At 40.4% G+C, this 26,841-nt stretch overlaps 1 protein-coding gene and 1 long non-coding RNA gene across 4 annotated transcripts in view; both read right to left on the reverse strand.

Annotated features, from left to right (window-relative positions):
• Positions 1–26,840, reverse strand: part of LOC146382615 (uncharacterized) — a 33,090-nt gene extending 6,250 nt beyond the window's left edge. The window contains exons 1-4 of the long non-coding RNA XR_014800666.1: positions 1,542–26,840; positions 1,355–1,412; positions 887–1,020; positions 205–585 (exon numbers count right to left, since the gene is read on the reverse strand). This is a non-coding gene — a long non-coding RNA (uncharacterized LOC146382615). The remainder of the gene's footprint in view (positions 1–204; positions 586–886; positions 1,021–1,354; positions 1,413–1,541) is intronic.
• Positions 1–26,841, reverse strand: part of frmd5a (FERM domain containing 5a) — a 75,156-nt gene that overhangs the window by 47,904 nt on the left and 411 nt on the right. The gene's annotated exons all lie outside the window — the stretch shown is intronic.

Below are 26,841 nucleotides of genomic sequence, written 5' to 3' on the forward strand. Positions count from 1 at the left end.
CAGGTATAACAAATGTAACTTTGTTTAAAGTATTGCCATCTATACCTGACAGATGGGATAAAAGGAGAGAATGGCTTGGGAGACATTTCCACTTACAGGAGAAATATTTGGTACACCAACTTGCACAGTAGAAATAAACTCATCTCAACTACAGATAGCAGAGTTTTACATACAAGAACAAATATGGATCAAATAGTCATGTACCTGTGACAAATCTTGTCCCTTCTTTCTGTGCAGCAACCAGAGGTACAGGGGTTACTGGTTGTTTGCTTTTCTGAGTCCGTGCTGACTCCATGCTTCCTGGAATGACTGAAGATGATGTTGAATGTGATGCAAAAAGCATCTGTGCAGAGCAAACAAGTGAATTTTTTCACCAGGGTTGAGCAGTCCTTGAATCTCCAGCTGGGTGAAGATGTTTTCATATACATCCCTCCACAGGCGCTCAATGCTGATTTCCATCTATATGCCAAAGGTGATTTGCTGCTGATACACTGTACTGAAAACGCTTTGCAGTCTTAATAGATAACCGTCGCATCTTGACCCCTTCTGGATTGACTCGTCTCATTGAATCCATCAGTCGAAATCCTGATTAACAAACAGATCATGTCTTAGTACTAACAACTACAAAAAGACTGTATTGTAAACACTGTAATGCATATGGGACAGATCATCATTGTGTCAGGTAAGTATCCAGGTGCTGTACAGATTTAGTGAGGAGAGAGAATCGTGTACAGACTGGTTCAAACAGGAACATAACTGCATAACAATGATAAGAACATGCTAGTCATTTTTGATGGCTACATTAAAATATCACATCAAGGCCACATTGACACGTGCTTTCCAGGCCGGAAACTGGTGTTTGGATATTTTAACAATATCAGCTTACTTTGAATGTATATGCCTCTGGATTGTATATGTCCCATCATCATTCTGCGGTCGGCATTTGGGTGATGACGCTGAATGTCCAGCACTTTTGAATCCAAATCCACATCTCCAATAGAGGAATACCTATCAGATTTTCTGCACATAAAACATTTTTTCATATTTTCATATAACAGCAAATCTCAAAGTTTTCCAATTAATACTGAAAGAACCAAGGATGTAAATGTATTCTTGTTTTAGCTTTACTGAAGACACCAGAGAAAGTATGATATCTATAATGCTGCTGTAATAGACAAAACCATTTCAATAAACTCGCTATTTAACATCAACTTTGTTATGCGTTATCAGAGAACAATCAACTGCAAACAGCAATGAAACATTCAACTATGTACTATTTAAAGCACTAATGACCCTGTTGTCTAACAAGATGTGATAAGTAAGTAGACTGTGGAAAGCTGGTGGGTCTACTCACCGGCTAAACGTGTCTCAACGCCGAGATGGCGACGATAGCTTTAGCCGTAGCTGCCCCACTTAGTTTAGACAGTAACAAAAAAAAAAGTAAGCGATAATATTTCATTGTCAAACGTCATAATAACGTCAACATCTAAACAATGCTGTGTACAGAATCACACAGGTGCTCAATTACAGCATAAACTTACCTTAGACCTTCCTCCGTCATTTTCCTCCTAATTGTGCTCGGAGACACAGAAAACATATCGGCAATTACCCCGATGGTTATCCCGGACAGCACTAAAGTCCTGAGTGCTGCACCGGGATTTCAAGACGTGGACGACCAACATTTGAAGACTGTTGCTGAATTGATCTTAAACCTTCGACAATGTTGTCATCGATGCTAACATCTTGAAGAGCAATTATCATCCAGGCATTTCAGAAACATCATCTAAACGACTCAAAACAGTATCTACTGGTAAATGATCCCTCTCTATCTGATTTGCTTAAATGAGCAGAACTGACTGAAGTTCACACCAGTCCGCCATGCTCCGTGACTTTTGACCTAGCACGCTGTTGCTAGCTGTAGCAGCCGTCCGCGGAGCAGGTATCCAGGAAAACTAGTCGATGGTAAACAATAAGCCAATAGGTGCAAAGGTCCAGCCCACTTACATTGATTGACAGACAAAGTCATTCTGCTGAAAAGTCGCATTATGAAATAAATAGGCCATTGGGAAAAACGGGATTTTGAAATAAAGACTGACTTTGAAAATAGGTCATTTTGGAATAAAAACGTCTGAAAATAAATAAAATGCCTCAGGAATAATCTCTATTATTGTGAAAAATAATGACCATGAAGTAATATTTCACAATAATAAGTAAATTTATATAGCAGAATGCAATATATTTCACAATAATGAGCATTTTTTTCAAAATGTGTTCCATTATTTCACAATATCATTCTCACATTACATATCTGTGTCTTATTTATTCACATAGTTTTTTATTTCATCATGACCTATTTATTTATTTAATTTTGAACACTTTGGAGTTCCATACCCAGCGGCCATAGATCAATACCAATCATCACCCTTCCGCAACCGTGGCCTGACAGTTGGTATGGGGTGTTTGTGCTAATATGCTGTGTTTAGTTTTCGACAAACATGGTGCTGTGCGTTAAGAAGAAACACCTCAACTTTGGACAGTGTTCCAGAAAATTTGTGGTTTGTTCAGATGCAACTTTGCATCTGCTGCCATTTTCCTTTTAGAGAGAGGAAATTTTCTCCTATCAAACCTAATAAATAAGCCATACTTGTTCAGTCTTTTACTAATTGTGTTGTCATGAATTTTAAAATTTAACATACTAACTGAGACCTTTGGAGTCTGAGATGTAGTGCTTGGTTCTGTGAGCATTACACAGTCTGACCTTGGGGCGGATTTGCTTGGATTTCCACTCCTGGGAATAATGGCAGCTGTCCGCAATGTTTACTACTTGCGAATAATGCTAATGGATTTGATTAGCAGCAACTTGTTGCTACTTATCCTCCTGATTCCTATAGAAAGGGTGTATCTAATTTTTCACACACATATTATGCATTTTGGATTAGATACCTTAAATAAATAATGATACAGTGTAATTGTTGTTCATCTGAGATTTCTTTTTCCCAAGTAAATGGATGTCAAACTCATTTTAAAATGCAGGCAACATACAGCCCACTCTGAGCTTATGTGGGCTGGACCAATGAAACGCCCCTTTCTGTCACTGCAGAAATTTAACTACACATTTAATCAAAACAGTATGTCTCACTTTTTCTACATGACAAAGAAATGCTGCTGTAGTCCAAAGTTTATTTCTTCCCCTACATTTTCCAAAGCCATCCAATGGGCCAGATTGCAGTCTTTGCCTGCCCAATTGTGGCCCCTGGGCCTTATGTTATACACCCCCGCCTTACAGTATTCATGAGGTATCACTTTCACAAGAATAAAGATTAAGATATACTTCATCACAGCAGCCAAAAGCATAAAAAAACAACATTCCTTTATATTCCTTCCTCAATACAAATAAATTGAATATCATAAAACAAAATAGCTAAAACAGGTACAAAATAAATAGCACAAAAGGAATTCAGTAAAATGAAAAATATGATAAGAGGGACAGCCCAAAAATATAATGCCTCCAGCCACAGCTGTTGCTGGCACAGAGACAGCTGTGCTCTACTAACCTCTTAAGCTGCTTTTTGTTCAAAAGTATCCTCATCTTAAGCTTCCTCACTTTGTTTACTGCAATAATGCTCATAATTTTACAAAAATAAATAGTGAAACAATACCTTCAGCATGTTGTTGTTGCTCTGAGGAGCGCATATATCTGTAGTAATCACGCTGGCAGAAAAAGCAGACATTCTCAATTCAGCTTCTGTCACCCTCCAAGTGCTGTCATGCTAGTTTGGCTCAGCCCAGTGAGCCTCTAAAGATGCAGCGTGCATGCAGCCAAATGCTTTTTAAGGCGATTTGGAAAACTGAAGAACACAACTTCCAGATATACTGTGCAGCATACAGGACTGCTGCTTGCACTTAAAAACTGACCCACACTGCATTTTCGTGTTGCTTTAATATACAGAATCATTACTACAGAAAGCAGATTTTTAACAAAATGTTGTTTAAGGGCATTAAATAAGGATTAGTTTTGAGGTTTTTTAGATTTGTTTTTAGATCACTGGTCTATGAAACTTTGCATAAGTATTAAGGCATTTTGAAAGCATATACTCTCAGAGAACAGTACATATCTAACAGCGATTTATGGAAGGAGAAGCATGAAGCACAAATAACTCTGCTGCCTTCCTTCACTCTTTTCTGAGCACGAAAATCATTAAACATCAATGAAAAGCTGAATTAATGCATTCTACTGGGTATAATGAGACTCTTCCCCACAGTGGAAAAAATGTGATGTCAGTAAGACCAGAAATAGAGAGACTCTTGTATTCCCCTTTTGTATATCCAACTCCTACTAAGATAGTATGAGTAAAACAGCAGATTTCACAGATTGCTGGGTTGGGTTTTTTTGCTGTTTTGTTGTCATGCTAACCTGTCTCGTGAAAAGTTACCTGCTCCAAAGAAATGATAAAAGATAATGTCATGTACAGTTCAGTCTGAGACATTAATTTTTTGCAAATTGACAAGGAGAAAGTTTTTCTTATTGATCAATCCATAGGACATACGTTTTATCCAGCTATTAATTTTTTTAACAAAGGCTCGAAACCAATGATATTTAAACATCATCATAACACTATAACTTTTCCTTTGCCTTGCTAATGAAAATGATACTTTTTCATTATGAACCTGCAAACCAAAAGTTTCCTGGCAGCTTTTTTGTTGTGTTTTCAGGGCTCAAAGCCTTTTTTTTTGTTGCAGGTCAAAGCTTTTTGAAAACCTTGATCGTGACTGAATGAGGTTAGTGGATTGATGCTGCAGGTAGAAAGATGCAGGAGTCTGCTGACTGACACAGTGGAGAGATGACATTGCCCTGGAGGGCTGATTGGAGTGCAGGTGCATGCTGGTCCTGCCTGCCCACTTTGGATCTTGTCAGTTAAACAAAAAAAGCACTCTGGCCCTGGAGCATCCTAAACCATTAAAAGGACCGTGGGTTTAAGAGAGTCACTCAAATATTAGTAAAGTTCCTTCAGCTTCTATTCCACTTTCTCACAAAGACAATCCATATCACCAAAAAACTTCAGGATTTAGATGTCAGTATCCACTGCTAGAAAATGATATGCGGCTCAGTAAATTCTATATTAAATGCATTTAAAAACTGTAAAAAGAACTTTTACAAAAAGTACTCAATTTACAACAGCTACACGGTATTTCCTTTCTCCAATTATCCTACTATAGTTTTTGTGATTTATGGTTTTCTTTAAAGGTCAAAAACCATGAGTTTCCACACCGCCACAGACAGTTGAGGTGATGGTTCATCGCTGCTTCAGTGCCCTTTTCAAGACAGACAGGTCCAAGAAGAAAAAATAAATAAATGAATCAAAAAAGCAGAACCGGTCTGGCCGCTTGTGCAAAACAAAGGCTGGGCCACTTCACAGTGAGCAGCGAAGAGGAACAGATTGCTTCTGCTCTGCATGATCACAGTAGGGACCGTCCTGAAAAGGGTCTTTGTTTGCTCCGGGGAAGCTAGAATGGCGCGGCTCATCTGCACAGGATGGCATGTGGTCCGGTGTAACTGGAACCAAGGCGGCATGGGAGGCTGCGCTCTTTGCTGTAGGCTTTCCCCCCTCTGTCTTTCCAGCATCTACTCAGTCATGCAACTCTAGGTGCAATGATGTAATGCTGTAGGCAGCGTGCAGCCTCCCCACTGGGTCTCATAAAATAGAAGAAAAAAATATTCAAAAAAGCCTTAGAGACAGATGTGTTTCCTACACTTTCCACTTGATAAAAATGCTGCAAACATAATACGAGTTCCCTTCCACGAGTTAAATGAGAGAAATTTGTCTTCTCATCTTCAGTGTGAACCTGCGATGCATTTGTTGTGTTCTTACATGCATAAACATTTCCCTCAAATCCCACAGGAAGACGGTTAGAAAACTAATTAGCAAGTGCCATCAACAGAAAATTGCAACGTGAGCCAGAGAAGCTAAAAATTCCATCTGTCCACAAAATTACTGGGCAGGAATCTCAGCTATATATCTTCCAAAAGGCTAAATATGAATGTATACCACATACTATAACTGGAAAAACCCCTATATGATGTGGTGACTGAGGCGGACAGCGATCATTTCAGAATAAAGCAACAAGAAGCAGGCAGGAAAGGGCACACGCTTTCTCCCACTCTGCTGCTGCTACTCTTCTGCTCTAGATGGATGAGCTATTCTAAAATGAAAACCTCATCAACAATAAGATGAAGATCTCCTTAGTCAGCAAAGTAAAACTACAACTGGAAATGTGCAGGTAGATGTGTCAGCATACCTAAATTTATGACTCTAGCATGATCCAGGCTACATAACAAGCAAATGACAAAGACTAGCAATGGCAGAAAAAGGTTTACTGCATTAAAAAAGATACATGAATGAAAAACAAAGAATATGTACAGGAAAATTGAAACACTTTGGCAGATTCAATCCTGTGATGTTTTTTTAACTAAAGGAATATAAGACAGAATTTTTTAAAAGGGAATATATTGAAATTATTTTAGTTCAGCTGAAACAACAGAGCCACTTAAGCGGTTTTAATCATACCAAACAAGGCTCTTGCCTCTTTTTTTGAGGTTTTCCTAATTAATAAATACTTGTAATCCAACTGTAATTCCTTTTCTGGAATAAATGTGGGTGTATGCGATTATTCTTTACCAAGGGTTTTAAATTAAATGTCAAGAAGAAGAGAGAAACGCTGATGTATCGTTCATGAAACACATTTTTGTGCAACAGGAGTCAAAGAAAGAAACAAAACACAAACATGTATGATTACACCGGAGTCGGGGAATGCCAGAGGGACACAGGTCATGCATGTGTAGGTTTGGTTCAGTGGATATTCAGTTAGACGAGCAATCCAAAACATACACGCACACACACACCCAAACATCAGGCAGCCATCATTGTATGGCTGGTTCAGTGATGGTGATAAATTAGAGTAACATTTCATGAGGAAAAAATCTGTCCTTCATAAAAAGACATAAGCAGTAGCTATTCCTCAGAGGAAAGAGAAGGTCGCAATTATTTCTAAGTCTGGCCCTTTTGATTCTTTGTACCGTCCCTGAACAAGGAACCAAACCCCAACCAATCTCAGGCTGGTAAATGTAACCCAAGCAATAGGTGACTGGTTTATATTCAGTGATGACATGGATTATGTCCTGTGATCGAGCCAATGTCATAACACAGTGCATGGAGGGTAACAAACTCCCTAAAGAGATCCATAACCTTGAATGAGATTCACTTGAAAAAAGCCTTTTATAACAAAATAGTTCCCTAAACCGTACTTTAGACACCCAGAGAGAACTGGATCTTTTGCAAACCCACCAGCCATGAGTCCAAAACGCTGATCTCATTACTACCATGTAATCAGCCCTTTTAATGATTCGGGCCCCCTTTCAGCCTTCCCTACACATTACGTCATCAATCTGCTCCACTGGGATTCAGTCCTACTCTCCTAGCGCTGAGCCCACTGGAGCATTGGGGCTGGATTAGCAGAATGTGCTAATGCTGCACCCTTCAGGCTCTAATTACTGTACCAGAACAAGCAGATATTCATCTAGCTGATGCATTGTTCGCTTTGACGCCCTGCCAACTGCTGTCACTCTCCAGTCTTTACTGGTATGCCGATTTTGGACATAAAGGAATGAAAGAGCACAGCTAAACTGAAATTTTGGCTCACAAACCAGGTAATGTGGTGAGAAAATAGCAGGGAAAAGCTAGGCCTTATCGTGACTGTCGTAACGCGAAGCTCTGTCACGATAAAGAGAGGAGGCGAGTGAGGAAATGCAACAGGAAGTGTGACATATTTGTGTGCAGAGATAGTTTTGGGCAAACACTACACAGCACACCTGGGAAGCAATGATGAAATGAGCAGTTGCCATGGTGATCAAGTTGCACAGCCTCGAAGAACTAGAAGGAAGAGAAAATGTAATTCTTTTCCCCTTGGCTGCCACTCCAGAAACACCAAAGATGGAAAGAATAATATTAATAATACAGCAATTACAATACAGCACTGCTCAGTTTCAACTGAACTGTCTGTGCAAATACAAAAGATCAAGGAATCAGGTAAAGATATGTTTAAGGATATCGCGAATGAGCCTGGAACATTAAATGGACTACATTTTACACCAGAAGAATTATTATTCACATTCGTCATGCGACAGAAAGTAGGGCCGCATCTTCACAGCTTGTTGGACTGAAATCTAAAAGCAGCGTGTTTTTCTATAATCCTCTCAGGCTAGCAGTTACATAAAACATCTTGATTGAGAGAAATAACCCACTACTGGATATGAGAACAGGGTCACAGAGAAATAAACCTGAAGAGTGGGCCGTGATCTAAACATAAGGGACCGTGCGCAGAAGTGCAGATGGAGGCAGAAACAGCTAGAAAACCTGCATTAAAACCTGCACAGCTGCAACTTTAAAGCAGAAATTTACTGAGTGCATGTGAATTAATATTGGATGTGGCCTTATCATCTATCACATATATGGAAGACAGCCGAATAATAGAAACTAGCTTCTAATATCGCTCACATGTGATTCTTTGTGTATTGTATTCCTGGTGCCTGGCTGTGACTCTATTCTCTACGAGAAGTGAGACATCCATCTGGCTTTCTTTGGTGATGACATCCTGAAGGATTTCTGACTGTGCTTAAATAATATTATCTTGTCGGCATGGCAGTTTGCTGTGCCCCCACTCCCTTTCGCTTACTGCCTCCCCACGGTGACTCATCAGGCCATAACCTTGACAAACGACCTTCAGCGCCCACACTCGGCATAGCAACACTGACAAGATTTACAAAGCACTTTAGCATTGGCCTTCATTTTCCTCCATCTGTCATCTTCCCAATTATGTAGGTCTCCGAGCATTTATATACTAATGATTCACTGGTTGGTGCAATACAGCATATTACTGCCAGATTCAATACCGTATTAGCTGCAAGATCATGGTGTACCGAGCCGGTTAAAGAGCCTGCACAGTCTTCTTGACTGGCTTGTTAACCTTCAACACAGGCCTGTAATAGTTCTTAATATCATGTTTAAAATTAAAAAGGATTACCATTGCCCAATCATTACCACTAATATCTGTCACCACAGTGCAATATGCCAACCACTGTCCTGAGAGACAAATGCAATGTGCAGTATGTTTTACTGCCAAGCATCCCTGGGCCAAAAAAGCCTCAGAGGAAATTATAACCAGCATTCTAGGTAGTAAGGAGTCTTGCAGGGAGTCCTATTTTTGAATAGTAAATGATATGTTGCGAGATAATTAGCAGGCCAGGTTCTTAGAGAAAAGGAGCAGACTATTTAAAGGTGGAAAAAAAGTACAGGTGTAAACTGTTGTTGAAACAATACAGAATTCATAAAGAACTCATGGTCTAAGAAGAAGCAGTGCTTCTGTTTAAATGTGTGAGCACGTTACTGCAAATCACTGAATCATTCATTTGAGTCAGTATTCTCAATAGTAAGACTAATTATTATATTTTCCCATCACCAAGTAATCTGATTCTCTCACACAGGTCTCAATATGTCAGTGTAAAGTCCAGAAAGCTTGATCCACCTTTATTTATTACAAGACTTAACGCTGATCACATTAAAAATGTAATGTTATTCTTCTATATGAGTCATGTGGCCCAGCAGGCAACTGAGCCAAGCTGGAGAAGAATATCTAATGCCAATGCATTAAAGAAACTGAAGACACCCTTTCAGCAATGATTTTATGGTTGCTAAACAGTTTTAACCAGAATGGATAGACTACCAAGTTTCCATCTAATGTTTTTATACACACGTGGTGTAAATAAAATGATTAAAGTGTAACACTTTGAGTCACAACGCGAGAGAATTAACAAAGAGACTTAATTTCTTATCCCGGCGAGGCAGAACCTGCATCTATCAGAGGAGACGTCCTTCCCACAGTCATCAAACTTGCTCAGAGGCAAACTCAAGTTTATCTGTACAATAATGTAATTACCCTGATATGGCATTAGTGAAGTTGTGATTTTGTGCCATCTGCATAGAACTGAAGTCGTGCACTGAATTACGACTTCACACAAATTGAGAAATCGGGAATTTGATTTGCTTAGCAACACATGCACCAGTAAACAGAGATTCTAATATATATCCAAAGATCACCTGCGCATATTTCACCCATCTTCTATTTATGATACCCTTGATAATGATCCTATAGCATTATTAGCATATTAACTTTGTTTGTGAAAAATTGTACATGCTTGGCATGCTGGATGATTCAAATGATTAGAAAAACAACAAATGGGCTTTGGCTACCACTGCCACAGAAAAGGCCCTGCTCAGCCTTTATGAAAATATATTCAATCATGCAGCTTTCTTAACAGCATGATCTTCATATTGGCTTGGCTATTACAGGGCAGAGGAGCACTGTAGTTACAGTCAGTCAGAGCTGAAGAGCATGTGCACTTGGTCTCATTAGAAGATCCTGCCAGAAGCAGCCAGAGGAAAATCAGCTGGATGCTACAGGGCAACTCCACTGAGTGGCATAACAGCCAATAAAAAGCCTGCCTCCAGTTTCTAAAATGCACGGTGGCAATAGACAAATACTGAGGTAAAAACTGACCCCAAAGTCCACAAAAACTAAAAACAGGAAAGAAGCAAGCGGCACAAAGAATATGAGCAAGCAACACCGAACATAAAGAAATACTTATTTGTGTAGATAGTGAGCACTTTCCATGACAATGAAAACACTTGCATTAAACCAAGGTGATGTTTGCACTGAATGAAATGGGCAGTGAAATATTGACTGCAGAGTCTGGCCAACATTCACAGAGTCAACAGGGCCTGACAGCTGGGTGGTAATTACTGCACCATTCACAAAAGGACAACGTCTTGGCAAAGACTCAAACCCTACCACTGAGTTGACACCACACTAAAAGGTTACAAGTCAGTTCAATGTTACAGATAGGCAATATGCTGATTTCTGCTCAATTAGCAGTAATCAGCCTTGGTTATGGCAAAGTGACACTAATTTAGTTTTATTAATGCAGCCAGCGCTCTTTCCTACTAAAATGCAGTGATATCTTAATATGCAACATCCTCAGCATTCAGTGCCCAATACATAATTCATATCCTTCATCTATTATTCAGCCACTCGCAACTTTATGGCACAGTCTACTGAAGCAATTACGTAATTAATGCAAAATAACAAGAAAGAAACCACATCATCTATTACATGCAGTCCCTGGTGGATGAAATGATAACTTTTAAACACATTCTACTGTTTTTTAATAATAAAATCTCAAAAAGAGCAAGGACAGAAACTTTTTATAAAGTGTCACCGACAATACAGATTAGTGATTGAGGGATGGAAACTGTATCATGGAATAAATATCAATAACCAGTATATTAATGAAGAAAAATGTACTTGGAGCATAATCAAAGCTTCATTGTACAGCTGTCTTTCCTACAGGCTACCTCACTCCTTAGCCTTTATTGTGACTACACAACAAACATTACCAAGCCAGAAACAACAGGAAAGGGGTAGTAATAGGATGTCCTGAAGGAGACTTCTACCTAGGGGCATTCTATAAAGCACTCCTACCACAGTTAGTTACCCTCATTAATTATAGAGGCCAGTTAAAGCCTAGCATAGTATAGAGAAGCCTTTCAGGAAAGCCCAAAGGAGGTGGCAGTCAGAGCAGTGGTCACTGAGCCAGCTAAACTCAGCAATTCACTCAGGAGGGAAATCTGACTCCCTCCTGTTCAAGAAGAGAAAGAGAGAAGGTGCAAGCAATGAAATAAATAAACCTCAGCACTACTAGTCAGGTCTAGGGGTGATGCCATAATACATGTAAAACAGCTGTGTGATGATAATAAAACAAGATGCATCAGAAGCAGTCTTCTTTACAGAAATATCACTTCATCGCAGTGTTACAAAAGATCTAACTACTGAGTGTGTGTACAACAATCGACTTAACTCTGGTGTCCAAAAGCTCTGACACACACAAGGGCTTTGACTCCTGTTTTCAGCGGCTCTCCGTCTGTTTACAGTACCTACGGAAAAGCGTTAGCTTTGCCAGTTTAAAATAACTTGTATCTATTCTTGTAAATGTCTGTACGACCAAACTCCACTGTAACTCAAGTAAAGTAAACATAAAAGCGCCGCAATTAAACTAAGCAACAAAAGACTCGCGATTAGCAGCAGGTTGAGTGTAGTAAATATTTTCAGCTTGTTTCCAACACCTCCTGAACATTTTCCATTTTGCTGGACTTGTAATTCCACTTGGCATTTCTTATTTGCAGCTTGTTTCTTTAGATCACAATCGTGCTGTTCATATTATGTCACAATCATCCCTGCAGCATGTGCACCCGCTTTGTGTCATTCATCAGAGAAAGAGGCCATAGGCTACGTGTTATGTAACCTGGTAAACATTTTCTTAGATACCTTTATCTTGAAAGAGAATCAAACACCAGCATAGTATGAACAATTCAATCAATCCAAGATATATGAGTGAATTTTCCCAGAGCGCTTGTGCTCAGGGCACCAACAGGTTGGATATTAATAGTTGCAGATGTTTTTCATGATTCATGGCCTTTGCATTGTGCTTGAGGCACCATGTGGGCTGGGGGGGGGGGGGTGCCGAGGCCATCTCTTCTGTTGAGTTTACTCTTCAAACCTGCACAGGAATGACTGCTGCTAAAAATAGCTAAGCTCACCACAAACCAGACTGTAGCATCATCAGTCCACAGGATATCTATTGATCACCATATTGATTAAAAAGATTCACACCTAATTGCTTTCCAATGGACTGTTATTATGAGAAATAGGCAAGAGGGAAGCCTCTGGAATAGGAGAAACCATTAAAGACCCTTTAAAGACAAACAAAGCTGCATATTTATTCAAAGTATAGCAACATGTAAGGTTTTTTAAGCTGTTAGTATCGGAAGCACTACACGTTTTTTCTCCTCATAATACTGTAGCACAATCTCATCCCTTTATAGGAGGGGAGATGCACAGTCTGTAGCTGTGCAAACAGTTCTTTATTTCCCTCAATGGCACATGTCTCCCACCCTTGGGCTAGTGGGGGATTTCTGCAAACCCCACATGTTGAGAGGATACCACCACTGTTTAAATAGTGCCCTCCAGACTGCTATTCTGCTACCATATGGCACACCTCTGTCTGTCTTCTAAGTCAGAACAAAGAGAGAGCGGCCACTAAAAGCTAAAACCATTTCCTCATCTTTTGTGCACAAACTCTTGAAGAGGCACCAATGTACCCCCCCCCCCCAAAAAAAAAAAATGCATATTCTTTGCATATTCAGACTGCTTTGAGCTTGTAGGAAGGCAACAGCAACTTAAATAATCAGCAAGTAAAACCAAAGTATGCAGAAGAGCATGTCTGATAGAACAGGATGAGGAACCTTGAAGCAGACAGGGTATAGTAGTAGAAAACCACACTGGGTGACACAGCCAAAAACAGGAAACTGTGCTTGGTCTGATGTGCCTCAATTTCTGCTGTGAAATTTGGATGGTCAGAATTTGGGTGAAACAACATAAAAGAATGAATCCATCCTGCTTTGTAGCAGCAGTTCAGTGTGGTGATGGTGGCATAAATCTGTAGGAATATATTCTTGGGACACTTTGGGCCCCTTAGTACCAACTGAACATTGTTAAAACACCACAGCCTTTTCTCTGTAAGAACTCCAGATGTCAGGTACAATTATTTCATACCCACTCCTCCAGTGACACATGTGATAGCTTGTATACAGTCAGTGTAGAGTTCTCAAGATTTTGTTAGAAAGCAAAGAACAACAACAACAACACTAATAAAACAAGGCCCATATCTAGTTTTACCAGGAAATCGCAGAAAACACGAGAATGGAACAAACATCCCCAGAGAAACGCACACACTGAAGATCATATGCACAAGAGCTAAACATGAAACGTGAGACATGAAACCCTTATCACGAGGAGCCTACCACTTGTCCTGAAAACCCATTTTCCTCACGACGGCAGTGCAAGCGTTTAGCACTAACATGTTTCTAATGTGACAGCTCTGAGGTTGGTTTCTCGTTACATACTTACATACATTACAGAGCACACCGTGACATTTTCTCAACCTAACAAAAAGGTGCTTTTAACTGACTCTACCATAGTGAGCGACAGACAAAGACAGATAAATGGCATATACTGATCCTGGCTTGTTGTCTATTATAGCAAGACACACAACTAATGAACCGGAAATAATGAGAACGTCTTTTTCCTTAACTGATTTCTACCAGCTGTTAGCAGAGGGAAAAAGAAAACAGTGAAATTCACTGTGACGGGCATCAGTTGTTGCTGCAGTCTCAGAGCTCGTTCCAGCTTTGTCAGCTAATCAAACTCAATATATGACTCGGAAATGCACTGCACTGGAGTAATGTAGAGACATAATGGGACAAAGTTGATGTCACTTATTTTTCTTTGTGATGCTCTCTGTGATAGAAAATCTATTACCAAGTAGTTCCTGACATAAACAGGATTTTTAAGACCGATACCGATATTTGGTGATTTAGAAATCAGACATTTTTTTCTGTCAGACACAGGAACAGAAACCAAGTCTAAAGAATGTTTCCAGGTTGAATCAACGCTGTAAAAAAATGAAAGCAGTTCAGAGGGCAAAATAGGATCGAACTATTAGGAAAAATATATTCTTGCAACTAGACAGAGCAGCCTTTTAATGGCAAACACTGCAGTACTGTTGCTGCTTTTAATGAAAACACATTTGCTGAATTGAACCAGGACCTGCACTGGACAGCTGTCTTTGTGCGTTGGGGTTGTTGTGTATTTTCATTGGCCAGCCTCTTTGTCCTCCTGTGTGTGTTCATCTATCTCCTCTCCAGAGACGCTCATCTTTTCTGACTGCTGCGCTGACACACACACAAAGGAAAAAAAGAGACTGATTGCATGCATGAATAGCTGTCCGTGTAATCTGCAGTCCCTGACACACGTGGAACAACAGGAGCCACCCAGGCCTTTATTTGATCCTAAGATGGACTGAAATATTGACAGATCAGTGATGTGTCGTGTAAATATGATGTACAAATGCTAACACAAACAATGCAAACAATCCAGAAAAATACTGACACTCATAAAGCAACTCTGTCATCGAACTACCCACTGGAAAAGAAAATTCTTTCTCTCGAGGAAAATTATCCAGAGTGGGTGGAAAATAAGACAAAGATGAATTAAACACTGAAAGTGTAAATTTTCAACTCTAAACGCCAAAAACAACCACTCCGCCTCATCTCAGCATCTTCCTGTACCGCTGGACACAGCTGGCTCAAAGCTCTCCTACTCTATCTTTGTTATTTTCATCAACTGTGTGTCATCGCACATCTGACAGAAAGCGTATATTGTCACTCGCGGACAGATAAAAGACACTAAAGGAGAGGATATCAGAATAAACAGACCCTGCACTCCCTAAGTGCAGCTCAAGTAGCCCTCATTACAGGCACCCAGCCACGTCTGCAGGATGATGACAGGAGCGTGTATTTCTCGGAGAGCTACACACTGTTGGGCCGGAGTACAGATGGTTTTTCCTTAATGATCACTTTCATTATGACGCACAAGATCAGCCGCCTTCTTCCTGGTAAACAAAACAAAACTGTAAAACACACTCTGCCGACCACTGCTACTGTGACTAGGGACAAAGTGCTGCAATTAATGTCAATAGTATTGTTTTGTTCATTCAGACTGATGGCAGCATGTTGGTAATTTATCTGCAGAAATGATTACATGAGAAAGCAATTATTTGCAAACATTGGCTGTGTCACAAGCTTCTGATTCTGTTGGATTAAGAAATGAATTTTACTCTGTTTCACTTTTGGTTCCCGTCACACAGGCCTGCAGAGTGGTTGGCGATTCCCAGGCAAGCGCAAGTTGAGAGGGAAAAATGTGTATTTGCCAATCAGTCAGCAAGTGGTTCCTGGAGGTTGCTGGAAGCTGCTACATGATATGCAATTACTTTGGTCAATAGCAGATTGCCTCAGTCATCCACAGTTCAATAAGAGAATTCACACCCAGAAACAGTCATCACAATATGTTGATTTTAATATAGTAAGGCTTTTTTCCTTTCTTTCAATGAGAGCACTCTCTGTTTTTAGTTTGCATCAGGCTTTTTCAGGTTTTATTACCACTCAGAAAGTATCTGGCATGTGTTTGCAGACAAGTCGGCATGATCCATGCTATCTATACTCAGCTGCAGCAATCTGCTGGCCACCAAAGCAATAACAAGGATGTTTTTGGTGCAGAACCATTTTTGCAACCCCTCTCCATAACAATAAGTGACAATGAGCAACCACTCACCAAACCAGATAAAAAAAATACAAATTTGTCCCTAATGACTCATTTCTACATCTGTGTGACTGGTGTAAAAGATGTAAAACTAACAATTAATAAGAAGAACCTTGGGAAAATGTGTCCTGATGTTATAAATCAAGTGAGAAGTATTTTTTAAATAGACTTCAACACTTTCGTGTTTTTGCAGCCAGAGCGGTCGTCCTCTGCTTTCATTAGACAGAATACACATGTAAGGCATTCCACATTTGCTTCACTTGTAGGCCTATCCATCTTTTTTCTTTTCAACAATCTCTGGTACGGACAGATAAATACTTAGATCATGAATCCCAGGTTACCCATTCAGTTATTCCAGTCTGGCAATAGTTACTCTGCAGGATCAGAAAAATGTTTAATCTTTTCCAGCTGCGGTGGGTAGTAGCTGGGTTGTGCATTCAGAGGCACCTGACACAGAATGCTCCTTGTTAATCACACAGACTCTTGGCAAATGCTGTGCATCGAATCTCAGGATGCCAGTAAGGTCTCAGATTTCAGAAGCTCTCACAAAATATTGCTTGAAACATTTGTACTTACGATTTCTTTATACAAAACTCACTATCTGAAAAACTGCGTGAACAGAACCATTTACAAAATGCGCACTGATGCCACACATTTGCGGTGTATGAATACTGTCTGAAAATGCGTTACGAGACCGTAAGATAAACATTCCAGCTCTTGAATACATTACATGTGACAAAGCAAAGTCATCCCTCCTTTTAAATTAATACGTGTTAAGTAATACTTCAGTTTTCTGGAGCTATATTCCAGGGATCAGGATCCTTGAAATGAGCTTTCTGAATCACAAAAAATTTACATTAACTTGAAAAAAATAGGAAGTCATCCTTGGCCTTCCTACTGAAAACACAAAACCAGTAAACTGCATTACAGTGCTGTGCAGTAGTCTTGACCCACTCTTTGCTTCATTACATTTCGCTTCCAAGGAGCCAGACTTTCTTGTAATTTTTTATAGTGGCCTTGAGCAACGCTTCTCCAGGCTTTCTGATGGTCTTTCATAGTTTTTCTTTGGACAGCAGCAAAGAACCAATTTGAAATTGTACCTTTAGGCACTTTGTTAGCAGCAGCCTGCTGTATAAAAAAACAAAACAAACAAAAACAATTTGTTCCTGTTTTTTTAGCAGAATATATGAAAGATGTCAAAGATAACACAGTCTGACAGGCATAAAACATTTTTTGCACAGAAAAGGTGATTCCCAAAAAGCTTTTAGCTGAAAACTTGACATATATCTGTCCTAAATGTGAATCTGAGCAAGTGACAGGCCTTAAAAGAACTACAGCAAATGAACAGTTTCTGAAAGTCTGTCATTAAGAAATAGGACAAAAATTAAGCAAAGGCCTGACACAGGACCTGAGAGATGTACCTGACCCTTCAACTGAGTCATCTAGTTTTCACTAAAGTTTAATCAGAAATCGTTACTTATTTCCTCGAACAATATCAAGAAGTGAGTGGTGGCCCAAGATTTTTCCCCAGTACTGTAAATGATACCATTTCTAGTCCGATAATCAAATCATGTTTTTTTGTTGATGTTTTCTTGTCTACTTGAATGACAGCACACGTGCAACCACACAGCTGGACAGAAAAATAAACTAGTCCTTGCTATGCCCTTCAGAACAACAACAGCAAATCATCCATTTCTTTAATGGCAAAGAACAGTCGACACATTACAGAGACGAGGCCTCACGGAGCACAGCGAGAATGTAAATCTGCTGAAGAGACAAATAAGACAACTAAAACACAATGATGGAGGCAAGGTGAGATGAAGAACGGAGGGAAGGAACGGCAATCATTAGCTCATAAAAATCCTGCAGTGAGACGGTGTGAAGCTGAACCACAATCCCGATGACACAGAGAGAAAGAGGTGACCTGTGGAGCAGATGAGGTCAGGATGAAAAAAGAGACATGGGGAGAAATGTGGAAGATGAAAAAAATGACAAATATGCTCCTTTGTAACACATCAATCTTGAGTATGATGAATACTGAACTAAGAGCTGAAGAGTAAACTAATCACTACCATATTGTCCATCAGTTCTGCTCCGACTGTATTTTTACTGTTTCGTTGGCTCGTCGGCCAACAGAAAACTGTCACGGCTGTCAGATCACATCTGATTTAAGCTCAGCACCTGACCTATATGCTGATGACACCCACTCTGGTATAAATCTCCATCACAAAGCAACTTTTGTGCTGGAGAAGAGATCACTCACGAGCAGAATAACGGTTGTCCTGACAAAGACCAACTATATTATGTTCTGTTTTAATGTGCAGACAATATGTCAATAATATTAAATGCAAAGAATTTACTGCAGATACTAAACATTTTTACTTGCTGTTGTGCAACCCAAGTCAAAAAGCAACATTGTGCTAATTTCACTTGCATTGTAGTAGTCTGAGTCCTGTCGCTGCGCTTCCTCATTAGTCTGCAGAGGCACAGGGCCTTGAAGTACAGAGTGAGACAAAGGCTGATTCTCTCATACAGCAGAGAGCCCTGAGGCCCAAAGACAAACAGGAGCAGGGCAATGGAGAGAAAGCATGAAGGAAGCATGGCAGAGAGGACAACAAATAAAGCCTGAGTATGGGAAGCAGCATTCTGCAACGTGCTTAACTGAACTTTCAGAAGCAATCCGAGTCAGCTCCAGTTCCAATTATAGAGATATTCTGAATTTCAATTTAAAATCTTCAAACTTGTTCTGTACTAAGCGAAAGCCCTGCAAAATTAATAAAATCTTATATTGTATACCCTTTGCAGCTATTTGCAAAGTTGTGGTTGCGCATGTAGTGGCCCCAGAACAAAAACAAGAAGGCAGTTACACAACACAACTCTCACCCCCGCTCCCCCAAAAATCCCTCTCATTACAAAAGATAACCCAATATCCAAATATTAAGGTTGCTGTCCTCCTCCAGTAAATCCCAAGCTTTCCCGCTACAACATTGCAATTAAAATTCTGTTTGATTATATATTGCACTTGCAAATTTTTTTAAGGCCACTGCTTGAAGGCGGCACTTATCTGATTAGTTCCAAGGCTTGTGGTGGTGGTGGTGGTGGTGGTGCATCATTCCTGTTCAGTCATGACTGCAGGTTACAAACATCCTTCCCTATCTGTAATTGATCAAAGCTTTGTTTCTCCCCTTGTAAATATTCCAAGGCTCTCGAATTCAGTATCTACCAAGAGTTTCTTGCACCAAACTATTTCATTAATGAGGCCAGTGAAGTATGTAAATCAAAGTAACAAGCTGTGCAATCTGTTTGCATTAATATAGCTGTAGGCCATCTCCCTTTAAAGTGAACCTAATCCTGAGAAGGGAATGGGATCATTAGCTGCTCTACTCGCATCCACTTCTCTCATTAGCAGACCAGTCACCACGAGGATATATTGCTGTGGTAGTGTGTTTTAATATTCATGCTTTCAGGTGGAGCACAACCTCGAGCCCCCTCTCTGTTTCTCTTTGTCACACAATGCATCCCAGACAACACAAAGGCAGCACTGCTCCTGACACACTGACAGACTGCCTCCCTGCTCTCCATTCAGACCCCCACCCCACACACACACACACACACACACACACACACACACACACACACACACACACACACACACAAAGAGACACTGGGGAATATAAGAAAGCCATTCAGTTAGACCGACCCAAACAGGCTATACACCCACATTTAGAGGCCTGTTGACAATTATAAAAAAGCATAAACTGCTCATGTGTGTGAGCTCATGCTTCAATGAGTGTGTAGCAAAAGAAGCTTCTGGCATCTTTCATGTATCCCAGCAAGCCAATGCAGGTCAGGCTAAGTTTAATATCCATGTACTGTAACGCTCTGTTGGGGCACCTGAGCCGAGTGTGAAACAGCAATGAAAGACAAAGACCTCATCCAGAGGGTACCAACGGAGCAATGGCCCTTTGCAGTCTTTACACAACGCACCAGCTCTTTCATTATCAGCAAAAACTGACTGATAAAGTGTGACTGAAAAGAAGCTGCTTCCACGTATCAAATTCTCAGCAAGGGGGCTGTAGACTGCCACTATAGACAGACAGACACTATAGCGAGGTAATCTGTTCAGCCAGTCATGACACTGGCGTGCACCGATGGTGGTAAACAGAAATGACAGATTACATCTCATGAAACATTTAGACCTAGCAGAGATTTTAATGATTTATATGAAGTATTGCAACAGCGTCAGCCTCTATGAGATCGGAGCACACAGACATATGCACTCTTTCAACTCTAATACACAGGTTCTGTGTGTATTAAGCCTGGGCTGGACACTTCTGAGGGTCCTCACAATGTAAAGTCAGTCAAGAGACAGAACTGCAGTCATCACAGATCATGGAGTTTTCACACCATCCATCCATTTATTTCTGCTTATCCAGCTCAGGGTCGCTCTGGGGCTGGAGCCCATCCCAGCTGTCACAGGGCGAGAAGCGGGGTACACACTGAAAAGGTCGCCAGCCTGTCAAAGGGCAAGCACACAGAAACAAATAACCATTCACACTCACATTCACACCCAAGGCCAGTTTGGAATCACCAGTTAACCTAAAAAGCAGGTTTGGGGGCTGTGGGAAGAAGCCTTAGTACTCGGAGGGAAACCACACAGGCACAGGAAGAACACAAAAACTCCACACGGTGTTTTCATGCTGGATAACGTAAACTATAATAGCTGTGAATAGTTTTATGCCATATCGTATAATCTGTGATAAATTTTTGCATGATATAAAAATGTCATATTGTGATGTCATATCAATAGCAATGCCATGAATCTATGTTCTGTGCAACACGACAAGCCCAGGCATGTCTGAGGGCAAGAGCAACATCTCATCTTCCAACTACAATTTAGGAGGTTTGGTATTTCAACAACTTCCAACAAAGCACAAAAAATATGCAAGAAACATTTTATATAGTGCCATTTATATTTTATATAGCATATTTTTTTGCAATTTTATGTAGCTCCAGACATGTTACAAAGTTTGGTTACTTTAGCTATTGTTAAACTGAAGTGCTAACCAGTTATTTTACACTTTTACGTGAAATACCCAGAGAGAACACTCTCTAGACACACCCTTGTGCTTCTACATTTTTCATGCTGGGTCACTGCATATAAAGCTGTGCCACTATTATTGCATAGTGCTGCTGGCACTGTTTCAGACTCACACTTCAAATTAGGAAGTGTGTCATTAGTGACAACAGCTCATTGGAAAAGAAGGATGGGACATTCCCTCTATTTACTTACACTTGTAAATGAAGCTGGATGGAAGCATTAATAATCCACTGTTTAGTATCTTTTTCTATCAGAAAGACATATTTTCCACCCCTTGCTGCAAATAAACATTTGTTTTCGAGCTAGCCACATTCCCCAATGAAGATTTTTACTTGAGATGAACTTATCCTGACTATTATTTTTTTTAATCTGAAACATTTTCAAATTAATATAACAAACCGCATGCTAATGGACATTCGTTTATGCACAGCTCTCTTTACATCCCACCATTTCAAAAGAATATATCCATTAAATATATGGTATCAAACACCTGTTCAAACCAGTATAAACAATATATCAGTAAGTTTATTTACATTTTATAACTCTGTTCGTTATTATTAAATTAAAAGTTGGATTGTATTGTTCTGGCTCAGACTTTTTTCCTGCAGCAGAATTCTTGACTTGTCCCACTAAAACACAACAGTGACCAATTCATCAATTAATTTTATTACTGACAAACATGTTTAAACAAAAAAAAGGTGCATAAAATCAGCTACTGCATTTGAACACGTGCCAAAAATATTAGCAATATGGAGATCAATAAAACCATTTTATTCCCTTTAGACTTCATAAAATATCTAAACACCAGATGGGAATAACAAGAGTAAATGTGCATCAGTGGAGCAGTCCCATGATAGTCCTGTTGTAGACAAACATGACAACAGTCAAATCACCACTAGGGTCCTCTGGGAGTACTTAGGGAATAAATTACCTTCCTGTAACTGCTAACGGCTACATCTTTGTCTGTGGCCTTTTGGAAGAGAAATCCTGACCACTGAGTGATCTCACATTTTGTTAGAGTAACTGTGGAGTCCCCGTAGCAACAGCTGAGCTGCTGGCACTGTGTTTCAAAGTGAAGCACCCTCAATAAGGCTACCATCCCCCTGCAGCCTCCTCACCAAGATGTCAGCAAATCTCAGGAAAACTTCCAGAGGATTGATTGTATTCACTTTGTATTCATTTTGGTTGAAGAATATAAAACTTCAGCAAACTCTTTATTTTCTTAGCACATTTTTTTTTCGTAGGTGATAGAATTGAGACTGGCCTGTGAGCGACTGGCTGTGTTTTCAAATAACAAAACAGCTGTTAGAAAAACAAGGATAAGTATAGGTTTCTAAGAAGATAAGCTATAATTTACTTTATCAGTGGAGGAGTTGTGGAGTTGCTCCACTGTGCCAAAAAAGCAATCACATTTTTCTGCACTCCTTGAACTTTAAATAGAATTCAACTATAAAGATGGTGGAGATGGGGGGACCTAGCCAACAGTGTGCGTCTGACTGTCAACCCACAGCCTCCACCACAGATAGATCTGCAGATCCAGAAGTGGCCTACAAGACTGCTAGGAGAGAATGTAAATAATGGACTTCTGCAAAACTGTAACTACAAATAAAATTGAATTCATAGCCGCATTGGTAGCACAGTGGTTAGCACTGTGCACGTACAGCATGGAGGACCTGAGTTTGAATGTACTGAATGGCTACGGCACCCTAAGGTACTTTGACTTCCTCTGACTGTCTAAAATCAGTCATGTTTGAAAATTCTAAATTGGATCCAAGTGAGTGTACATGGCTATTTGTCTCTCTCCTGTCTGTGGACAGGACAGCAGTCTCGACCTTTCATACTATAACAACTTAATGGATATATGCTTGTGTTTTTTTGTTCTTTAACAGCCAAGATAAACGAGATAGCCCCTTGTGACACTAAACTAAAGATGGATTGATTCAGCCCCCCCAGATTGTAGTGAAGTAATATTGGCCCACTATTTTTTACAACATTGCTTCAGTTCATTGAGGTTTGTGGGCATTTCTTTATGCACAGCTCTCTTAACGTCCCACCATTTCAGGAAATTACAATGATGTTTTGAGATGGACTGTCACTGAGCTGTAGATTTAGAGCTTGAGATCACTGTCATGACAAAATTATGGCCAAGCTTTGGCTTTTGGACAGATGACCTCACGCTCTAGAATACTTTGGTATACTGATGAGTTTATTGTTGACTCAATGACAGCAAGGTGCCCAGGTCCTGTGGCTGCAAAACAAGTCCAGATCATCACCCCTCCACCACCATGCTTGTCAGTTGATATGCTGTGTTTGGTTTTTGCCAAACATGGTGCTATGTATTATGGCCAAACATGTCCACTTTGCTCTTGTCTGCCCAAAGGACATTGTTCCAGAGGTCTTGTGGTTCTTTTAGATGCAAACCTAATCTGTGCTACCATGTTGTAGAGAGAAGAGCCATCTTTTATCAGTCGTTTTCTAATTCTTCTGTCATTATCTGAGATGTAGCTTTTTGTAGTTTCTCTGACTTTTGGAGGAATTTCCTGACATCCAGAGAGAATAGCCAACTGTCTTGTCTTGAATGTATACCACTTGTGAATAATCTTTCTCACTGTAGAATAAAGGACTTCAAACTTGTGTGGAAATGCTCTTAATACCCTTCCAAACCTGACGGCGAGCAACAATTGCTTCTCTAAGCTCATCGCTGATGTCTTTCCTTTTTGGTATAATGTTAGCACACACCTGAACGCCTCAGACCAGCAAACTGACAAAACTTCTGCTTTTAAAAAGGTGGTCACTCTTGCTGATGATCAGTTAATCAAGTGCATTTGATTAGCAAAACCTGGCTGCTACTTGCTGCCTACATTTCTATGGAAAACAGTAAGGATGTACTTAACTTTTCACATTCTGCTTCCACATTTTGGATAAAATTTGTTAAATATATAATGACACAGTTTAATATTCCTTGAGGGTTTGTTGACTGGAGGTTGGTTTTACCCACTTCTCAAACTGTTAGGACCAGATGATTTTTTTTTATCATGTCCTCATCATAAAACCACAGAACTGAAAGAGGGTGTAAGTTCCTTTTCACATGGTGTATTTTACAGTGATGTCCTTTAAAGGTGACATAATATTGCTGGGACCTAAATCTGTTTTCTCAGTGACAAGTGTTATATCACCACATACACACACACACACACACACACAGAGGTTCATGGTGTGAAAGCAATATCAGCTACACGACTGTAAGCTGATAATAATGCTGGAGTTTTGCTTCAGTAGAAGGTAAAAAAAAAAGACAGTATATTCTCTTTTTACAGTGGGCGCACCCACTGTCCTTGAAAAATAATACAGCTTTTTTTTTTATGTGATTCATCTTTTATTCTCAGAAAATGACAAAAATGTGAGACACAGCTAATTCTCAGGCTGACTCTGTGTGGCAACATTGCATTGCAACATTAAAATCACAGAGCAGAAAAAGCCTGAGGGCAAAGAGGATTTCAGGCACTTCCATCAACCTGCATGGAGACAAGAACTCATCTTACAGGGCGGTCTAATGAGATGTGCTCACTTTCCCTTCCCCAAACATAGTGGAAAGATCCATAATTCATTAAAGCAAAACTTATGTTCGTGCATTACAGCTGCCACCGCTTTAAAAAGACGGACACATTTCCTGCCCTTCTTCTGAAAGCCCTTGGTGCCCTGCTTTGCTCTGGTGCATGCGTACTTTGTGCTTCTAATTTCTGCTGAAGGTGGTTTTATTATGCAGACACCATGGGGGTGGTTACACTCCACTGAATTAATGTCACCTGATTGGATGCCAGGGAATGGAAGAAGGGTAAAAATATGAATATGGAGCCTTTGAAAAGTTTGAAAGTGCATTGAAAAAAAAATCAGGTAAAAGAGAGGCTCAACGAGTATATGACCTGAGCTAGTTTGCATCCCCTGTTTTTGTTTTCCTGGTGGGCCATGAAACCGATGTGGCTGGTCAGGTGGATTTTACTCCTCCCTCCCCGGGCCAGGTTAGGCAGAAAGATAACCAGGATCCCAGACAATCACAGCAGAGCTACAGCATTCTCCTCTTGCACTCCACTCTTCTCTTTTCCACCCTGGTGACGTCAGCCCCCTAGACCACACGACTCTGCTGCAAACAGTACACCTGCTGGCTTCACAGTCCATCTGGCCCCGCTCCATGTCTTGCTCAGCTCTCCGAGCAGAAATGCAGATCTGTTTACAACCTGGGCACACAGTCACGATCCTATAGTAGCTGCGGTTTGCATTTCACGCTTGCTCGCTGGGGGAAAGAGGAGGGGTGGCTCTGTAGCCCGCTGGTGACAGCAGACACCAAAGTGACAACAATCACGCGTCTTATTAGTGTTTCGTTGTTCACATTACAGGTTAAACAATTCCTCGGTATGCTGCAAAAGGGTTTTGCTGTGTGTTTATCTACATGTCGCTGACTAATCAGGAGAATTCTCCCAGGGTTTCCTTACGTCACTTCACCACAACTCCACAGCATCCACAAACAGAGCAGTTGCTGTCTTGTAATTGAAGTGACAGGCCCTCTCACCTACTACTAAAATCAGCATGAACATAAAACTGCAACATCATCAAAGCAACGCTGGGACTAGAGAGACCAAAGGGAGGGAAAGACGCTTATTATGATCAGGGCCTGGGCTTGCTTTAAGTTTTTAAAGAAATATGCCTGCGCTGACAATATCAATCGTTTGTTTTGGGCTCTGGAAAATCCCTCTTAAAAGAGGACATGTGCCGTTTGTGCACACCGGGAAGCTGCAGCCATTTAATCATCACATCCAACCCTGCATCAACAACACATGGCACATCTTTGGTTTTATCAGTGTAGTCGCACATTGTGCAACTGAGGGGGCATGTTTCATGGGATACCCTATGTGCATTGCTGGAAACTGCATGGACAGCGTTACCAACAGCCTCCCTTCTCAAGCTTGGAGAGGATATAATAATAATAATAATAATAATAATAATAATAATAATAATAATAATAATAATACAGAGAGAGGGGAACTTCTTTCATTCATTACTTTAAGAGGATAGTGAGCTTCTGGCAACCACTCAATCCGAGCTTGAGTTATGTCTGTACTACAAGGCTCCCTGACGTCTCTAATCCCACGACCGAATTCTCTGATGGTTGAGGTAATAGTAGGTCATGAAAGGGGGAGAAAAAAGGTTTGCACAAACCTATTCGGGATGGCAAAATAAATAACTACACGTTTCTATTTTAGGTCTAATTTATCTTGGTTGACACCAGCAGCAGCAGGAGCAGGAGCAGCAGCGGGGCATTCAGGCACTTGCTGCCACCCCCCTTGATAAAACACTTGCTTTTCTGTCTGCCAGGTCAGACACAATCGCAGCGCGCTGCGGGGTGAATAAACAGGTGA

Source organism: Perissodus microlepis, chromosome 7 (genome assembly GCF_051167445.1).
Source record: "Perissodus microlepis isolate ML-2025 ecotype Zambia chromosome 7, ASM5116744v1, whole genome shotgun sequence".
NCBI classification, from domain to species: Eukaryota; Metazoa; Chordata; class Actinopteri; order Cichliformes; family Cichlidae; genus Perissodus; species Perissodus microlepis.